General features: G+C 42.4%; 1 pseudogene; it reads left to right on the top strand.

Moving 5' to 3' along the window:
- Positions 1–829: 829 nt before the first annotated feature.
- Positions 830–8,689, top strand: part of LOC112214995 — a 53,147-nt pseudogene continuing 45,287 nt past the window's right edge.

Below are 8,689 nucleotides of genomic sequence, written 5' to 3'. Positions count from 1 at the left end.
TGTCTATCTGTCTGGTACAGTTCAATGATAATTCAACAACTCATCTCCCCCTCCCCCCCCTCCCTCTGTCTATCTGTCTGGTACAGTTCAATGATAATTCAACAACTCATCCCCCTCCCTCTGTCTATCTGTCTGGTACAGTTCAATGATAATTCAACAACTCATCCCCCTCCCTCTGTCTATCTGTCTGGTACAGTTCAATGATAATTCAACAACTCATCCCCCTCCCTCTGTCTATCTGTCTGGTACAGTTAAATGATAATTCAACAACTCATCCCCCTCCCTCTGTCTATCTGTCTGGTACAGTTCAATGATAATTCAACAACTCATCTCCCCCCTCCCCCCCTCCCTCTGTCTATCTGTCTGGTACAGTTCAATGATAATTCAACAACTCATCCCCCTCCCTCCCTCTGTCTATCTGTCTGGTACAGTTCAATGATAATTCAACAACTCATCCCCCTCCCTCCCTCTGTCTATCTGTCTGGTACAGTTCAATGATAATTCAACAACTCATCCCTCCCCTCCCTCCCTCTGTCTATCTGTCTGGTACAGTTCAATGATAATTCAACAACTCATCCCCCCCTCCCTCTGTCTATCTGTCTGGTACAGTTCAATGATAATTCAACAACTCATCCCCCTCCCTCTGTCTATCTGTCTGGTACAGTTCAATGATAATTCAACAACTCATCCCCCCTCCCTCTGTCTATCTGTCTGGTACAGTTCAATGATAATTCAACAACTCATCTCCCCCCTCCCTCTGTCTATCTGTCTGGTACAGTTCAATGATAATTCAACAACTCATCCCCCCCCCTCTGTCTATCTGTCTGGTACAGTTCAATGATAAAGCGATGAAGGCAGCGTGCTTTCAGAACCTGGTCCAGGCCAACGTGAGGAACAAGAGGTTCCTGAAGGATGCTGTGCGGAACATCTCAGCCAAGGGCATCACCAACTATAAAGGCGGCTTCGAGTTGGCCTTCGAGCAGCTCTCATCGGTAGGGGATGAGAGTGTGTGTGTGTGCTATAGTTTGATGTGGTGGATGTATTCACGTACATGTGTGTGTGCATGAGGTTGAGTGTCAGTTAGGAGGGACTGTGGTGTGGCGTGTGTGAGTGCGTTCAAGAGATTGAGCGAGAAAGCGAGAGGAAAAGAAGAGGCAGGGAGAGAGGCATGGTCTGTGTGTCTACAAAACATTAAACATATCCCTTGTATTTTTCCATTCCAACTCTTCAGACTTTGTGTCCCCTGTGTTTTCCCTGTTTTTCATTAGCCCACGTGGTTGATGTAACTCGATGAAATTGAGACATTAGATTAGCTTAAATTATGAGAATAAAAATGGAAACACAAGCTATAGTACTAGTAATTGCCCCAGAGGAGACCACCTGTTATTGTTGTCACGTTTCGCCATCTGCTGGTGATTTTGGACATTTCACTCTTCTATTTGTTTCAATCACTTGGGGCGTAATTCATTTGGGCACACCGTAGCAAAACGTTTGTTATTGGACAAATTCAGGTAGTCTCTCTCCCTGTTTCAGTCCGTTTTCCTCCATTTGGTTCCTTATAAATAGGACTCTGATGGCGATACATTAAACCTTTTCCATCAAACCTTATGTTGATAGGGTGCCTACATTCATAAATGAAATTAAATTATTTGTTAAAAGGAAGGGCAGCACTCTTAGAATTAAGTTTATTGAACGTAAAATAAGTGTATTTAATTGGGAATGTTTTGTCCAGGTCTGACCTTTTCAATTCAATAAATCTTCATTGTCCCATCCTAAAGGTCAATTAGTTTGAGTACAACAAATACAAGACCTGGGGAAATAGTGGTTCAAGACACAATAAAATGATCTTTCAATAATAAACACACAGTGCATCGTAAACCTAATCACTGTGCTTTAGTAATTTAAATGACATAAAATGTATGTTCTGTTGTTTCCTCCCGCCCCCCTTGTCTCTGTGTCCCTACTCGTCCTCTCTCTCATTCTCTTTCTGTGAACCCACTTCTCTCTCTGTCCCCACTCCCCCCTCTCTCTCTTTCTCTCTCTGTAAACCCACTTCTCTCTCTGTGTCCCCTCCTCCTCTCCCCACTCTTTCTATCCCCCCTCCGTCATTCCTCTCTCTGTCTCTCTAGTTGAACGTGACCCAGGGCAGGGCGTTGTGTAACAAGATCATCATGCTGTTCACTGACGGAGGAGAGGAGAGGGCCCAGGAGATCTTCCAGAAGTATAACGCTGACAAAAAGGTTGGTTGAGAGATAGAGACGTCTCCTACACACAGACATAAGGAACCCTCAGGAAGAGGAGGTTCTGTGGGTAGTTTACATGATCCTGGGGAAGATCTCCATCAGAGGAGCTGCTACAGGATGCATTCTGTCGTGCATAAATCAAAGCGCTTCAATTACTCAATGATACAGATGTGTGTATCACAGGGGGCTGGTTGCACCTTAATTGGGGAGGACGGACTCATGGTAATGGCTGGAGCAGAATCCATGGAATGGCATTCGAACACATCAAATACCTATTTTCCTAGTGTCTGATACCATTACAGTCACTCCATTCCAGTCATTATTATGAGCCGTCCTCCCTTCACCAGCCTCCTGAGGTGTGTAAATTTGTTCATAATCGTCCGTATACTGTGTAAATGTGTTTGGTAAGCAGAGTGTAGAAATCCCAGGGCAATGGGTGGACTAGTGTTCCCATCTCTTGCTAGATAATACACACCAACATATACATACTGTAGAGATATACAAGTCATATGCATACACTGAAACATACTTTACACAGATACAGACATGTTACATCTATTTATGACCCTTGACCCTATGTTGACCCTATAGGTGCGGATATTCACGTTCTCAGTGGGCCAACACAACTATGACAAAGGACCAATCCAGTGGATGGCCTGCACCAACAAAGGTACAGAACACACGCGCGTGCAAACACACATACGTCACGGCCCTGCCTGAATACTACCTCCTTCCTACCTATCTGATATGATTAGATGAGGAAAAGCAATGTGTCCACCCTAATGCTTTTACAGTAGGACCAGACCATGTCAGATAAGTGACTACTTCCAGGAAGAGAACAAGGATGCATTGTCATGGAATTCAATCAGAGCCAAAGTCTGCCATACTGTGTCCTGGTATGTTATATTGTAAGTTATGACGTGTAAAGGTGAAATACTTGTGTTCCAGGGTACTATTATGAAATCCCCTCCATCGGCGCTATCAGGATCAACACTCAGGTAAACAGTAATCAAATAGATCTTAAAACACTGAAGTCTAAACTCAACTATAAGAGGCAAACCTTGCTTTGGTGCAAATGTTCAGTAAATCTGGCACGTTGTAATAATGTTATACAGTGTTTCTACAGTTCTTTCGAGTTTGTGTCTTATGCCCTCTTGTGGTCATATGGTACACCTCTCTATATAGTCATGCTATTCAATGGACAGTAGTGATTGTTTCATTGGTTTGGTCTGATTCCTCTCTCACACACAACAGGAGTATCTGGATGTACTGGGAAGGCCCATGGTCAAAGCAAACAACAAGGCCAAGCAGGTTCAATGGACCAACGTTTACCAGGACGCGCTGGTACGTTACACCTACTGATACAATATTGAACGGGGGATCAAATATGAACCAACAGCAGTGGTGTGAATATAGTTACAGCACAGTATCAGAAATAGTGTGAAGTTGTATTCTGGATGGTTACATTGAAGATGGGTGAAGTGTTTACACATCAGAGTCAATTCCACAAATGCAATTCCAGTTCAATTCTCTCTCCCTGTAAATTCCATTGAATTAAATTCAAAATACAGGTCAGTCTTTGAATTCAGAGATAATTCAATTCCTTTCAATTCCTTTCAATTCCAATTCCACAAATTCCAACTTAAATTCAATTCCCTCAGACTTTCAGGCTAATCCTTTCACTGTTCAGACAGCCTAGCTCTACAGGAAATATAGCAATACAGGCTGTCACTGTTCAGACAGCCTAGCTCTACAGGAAATATAGCAATACAGGCTGTCACTGTTCAGACAGCCTAGCTCTACAGGAAATATAGCAATACAGGCTGTCACTGTTCAGACAGCCTAGCTCTACAGGAAATATAGCAATACAGGCTGTCACTGTTCAGACAGCCTAGCTCTACAGGAAATATAGCAATACAGGCTGTCACTGTTCAGACAGCCTAGCTCTACAGGAAATATAGCAATACAGGCTGTCACTGTTCAGACAGCCTAGCTCTACAGGAAATATAGCAATACAGGCTGTCACTGTTCAGACAGCCTAGCTCTACAGGAAATATAGCAATACAGGCTGTCACTGTTCAGACAGCCTAGCTCTACAGGAAATATAGCAATACAGGCTGTCACTGTTCAGACAGCCTAGCTCTACAGGAAATATAGCAATACAGGCTGTCACTGTTCAGACAGCCTAGCTCTACAGGAAATATAGCAATACAGGCTGTCACTGTTCAGACAGCCTAGCTCTACAGGAAATATAGCAATGCAGGCTGTCACTGTTCAGACAGCCTAGCTCTACAGGAAATATAGCAATACAGGTTGAAATGGTTCAAAACAAAACCTGCAGTACACTTTTACACTATTCATTCCATTAACACTTGTGTGGTGTTCATGTTTTTGTCCGATGGACCCACAACATTATTGGGTTTTTAAAGTGTACAGGGGTTGGGATCAAGTTTACATTAAAGTATACCAGGGTTGGGATCAAGTTTACATTAAAGTGTACCATGGTTGGGATCCAGTTTACATTGAAGTGTACCAGAGTAGGGATCAAGTTTACATTAAAGAGTACCAGAGTTGGGATCAAGTTTACATTAAAGTGTACCAGAGTAGGGATCAAGTTTACATTAAAGTGTACCAGAGTTGCGATCAAGTTTACATTAAAGTGTACCAGAGTAGGGATCAAGTTGACGTTAAAGTGTACAAGAGTTGGGATCAAGTTTACATTAAAGTGTACCAGAGTTGGGATCAAGTTTACATTAAAGTGTACCAGGGTTGGGATCAAGTTTACATTAAAGTGTACCAGGGTTGGGATCAAGTTTACATTAAAGTGTACCAGGGTTGGGATCAAGTTGACATTAAAGTGTACCAGGGTTGGGATCAAGTTTACATTAAAGTGTACCAGAGTAGGGATCAAGTTTACATTAAAGTGTACCAGGGTTGGGATCAAGTTTACATTAAAGTGTACCAGAGTTGGGATCAAGTTTACATTAAAGTGTACCAGGGTTGGGATCAAGTTTACATTAAAGTGTACCAGGGTTGGGATCAAGTTTGCATTAAAGTGTACCAGGGTTGGGATCAAGTTGACGTTAAAGTGTACCAGAGTTGGGATCAAGTTTACATTAAAGTGTACCAGAGTTGGGATCAAGTTTACATTAAAGTGTACCAGGGTTGGGATCAAGTTTACATTGAAGTGTACCAGGGTTGGGATCAAGTTTACATTAAAGTGTACCAGGGTTGGGATCAAGTTGACGTTAAAGTGTACCAGAGTTGGGATCAAGTTTACATTAAAGTGTACCAGGGTTGGGATCACTGTTCAGACAGCCTAGCTCTACAGGAAATATAGCAATACAGGCTGTCACTGTTCAGACAGCCTAGCTCTACAGGAAATATAGCAATACAGGCTGTCACTGTTCAGACAGCCTAGCTCTACAGGAAATATAGCAATACAGGCTGTCACTGTTCAGACAGCCTAGCTCTACAGGAAATATAGCAATACAGGCTGTCACTGTTCAGACAGCCTAGCTCTACAGGAAATATAGCAATGCAGGCTGTCACTGTTCAGACAGCCTAGCTCTACAGGAAATATAGCAATACAGGTTGAAATGGTTCAAAACAAAACCTGCAGTACACTTTTACACTATTCATTCCATTAACACTTGTGTGGTGTTCATGTTTTTGTCCGATGGACCCACAACATTATTGGGTTTTTAAAGTGTACAGGGGTTGGGATCAAGTTTACATTAAAGTATACCAGGGTTGGGATCAAGTTTACATTAAAGTGTACCATGGTTGGGATCAAGTTTACATTGAAGTGTACCAGAGTAGGGATCAAGTTTACATTAAAGAGTACCAGAGTTGGGATCAAGTTTACATTAAAGTGTACCAGAGTAGGGATCAAGTTTACATTAAAGTGTACCAGAGTTGCGATCAAGTTTACATTAAAGTGTACCAGAGTAGGGATCAAGTTTACATTAAAGTGTACCAGAGTAGGGATCAAGTTTACATTAAAGTGTACCAGGGTTGGGATCAAGTTTACATTAAAGTGTACCAGGGTTGGGATCAAGTTTACATTAAAGTGTACCAGGGTTGGGATCAAGTTTACATTAAAGTGTACCAGGGTTGGGATCAAGTTGACATTAAAGTGTACCAGGGTTGGGATCAAGTTTACATTAAAGTGTACCAGAGTAGGGATCAAGTTTACATTAAAGTGTACCAGGGTTGGGATCAAGTTTACATTAAAGTGTACCAGAGTTGGGATCAAGTTTACATTAAAGTGTACCAGGGTTGGGATCAAGTTTACATTAAAGTGTACCAGGGTTGGGATCAAGTTGACGTTAAAGTGTACCAGAGTTGGGATCAAGTTTACATTAAAGTGTACCAGAGTTGGGATCAAGTTTACATTAAAGTGTACCAGGGTTGGGATCAAGTTTACATTAAAGTGTACCAGGGTTGGGATCAAGTTTGCATTAAAGTGTACCAGGGTTGGGATCAAGTTGACGTTAAAGTGTACCAGAGTTGGGATCAAGTTTACATTAAAGTGTACCAGGGTTGGGATCACTGTTCAGACAGCCTAGCTCTACAGGAAATATAGCAATACAGGCTGTCACTGTTCAGACAGCCTAGCTCTACAGGAAATATAGCAATACAGGCTGTCACTGTTCAGACAGCCTAGCTCTACAGGAAATATAGCAATACAGGCTGTCACTGTTCAGACAGCCTAGCTATACAGGAAATATAGCAATACAGGCTGTCACTGTTCAGATAGCCTAGCTCTACAGGAAATATAGCAATACAGGCTGTCACTGTTCAGACAGCCTAGCTCTACAGGAAATATAGCAATACAGGCTGTCACTGTTCAGACAGCCTAGCTATACAGGAAATATAGCAATACAGGCTGTCACTGTTCAGACAGCCTAGCTCTACAAGAAATATAGCAATACAGGCTGTCACTGTTCAGACAGCCTAGCTCTACAGGAAATATAGCAATACAGGCTGTCACTGTTCAGACAGCCTAGCTCTACAGGAAATATAGCAATACAGGCTGTCACTGTTCAGACAGCCTAGCTCTACAGGAAATATAGCAATACAGGCTGTCACTGTTCAGACAGCCTAGCTCTACAGGAAATATAGCAATGCAGGCTGTCACTGTTCAGACAGCCTAGCTCTACAGGAAATATAGCAATACAGGTTGTCACTGTTCAGACAGCCTAGCTATACAGGAAATATAGCAATACAGGCTGTCACTGTTCAGACAGCCTAGCTCTACAGGAAATATAGCAATACAGGCTGTCACTGTTCAGACAGCCTAGCTCTACAGGAAATATAGCAATACAGGCTGTCTCTGTTCAGACAGCCTAGCTCTACAGGAAATATAGCAATACAGGCTGTCACTGTTCAGACAGCCTAGCTCTACAGGAAATATAGCAATACAGGCTGTCACTGTTCAGACAGCCTAGCTCTACAGGAAATATAGCAATACAGGCTGTCACTGTTCAGACAGCCTAGCTCTACAGGAAATATAGCAATACAGGCTGTCACTGTTCAGACAGCCTAGCTCTACAGGAAATATAGCAATACAGGCTGTCACTGTTCAGACAGCCTAGCTCTACAGGAAATATAGCAATACAGGCTGTCACTGTTCAGACAGCCTAGCTCTACAGGAAATATAGCAATACAGGCTGTCACTGTTCAGACAGCCTATCTCTACAGGAAATATAGCAATACAGGCTGTCACTGTTCAGACAGCCTAGCTCTACAGGAAATATAGCAATACAGGCTGTCACTGTTCAGACAGCCTAGCTCTACAGGAAATATAGCAATACAGGCTGTCACTGTTCAGACAGCCTAGCTCTACAGGAAATATAGCAATACAGGCTGTCACTGTTCAGACAGCCTAGCTCTACAGGAAATATAGCAATACAGGCTGTCACTGTTCAGACAGCCTAGCTCTACAGGAAATATAGCAATGCAGGCTGTCACTGTTCAGACAGCCTAGCTCTACAGGAAATATAGCAATACAGGCTGTCACTGTTCAGACAGCCTAGCTCTACAGGAAATATAGCAATACAGGCTGTCACTGTTCAGACAGCCTAGCTCTACAGGAAATATAGCAATACAGGCTGTCACTGTTCAGACAGCCTAGCTCTACAGGAAATATAGCAATACAGGTTGAAATGGTTCAAAACAAAACCTGCAGTACACTTTTACACTATTCATTCCATTAACACTTGTGTGGTGTTCATGTTTTTGTCCGATGGACCCACAACATTATTGGGTTTTTAAAGTGTACAGGGGTTGGGATCAAGTTTACATTAAAGTATACCAGGGTTGGGATCAAGTTTACATTAAAGTGTACCATGGTTGGGATCAAGTTTACATTGAAGTGTACCAGAGTAGGGATCAAGTTTACATTAAAGAGTACCAGAGTTGGGATCAAGTTTACATTAAAG

The sequence above is a fragment of the Oncorhynchus tshawytscha genome, unplaced genomic scaffold, assembly GCF_018296145.1.
Source record: "Oncorhynchus tshawytscha isolate Ot180627B unplaced genomic scaffold, Otsh_v2.0 Un_contig_1775_pilon_pilon, whole genome shotgun sequence".
In the NCBI taxonomy this organism is placed as follows: Eukaryota; Metazoa; Chordata; class Actinopteri; order Salmoniformes; family Salmonidae; genus Oncorhynchus; species Oncorhynchus tshawytscha.
Note: the sequence above shows the minus strand (reverse complement) of the source record. Positions and strands in the feature narration are given on the sequence as shown.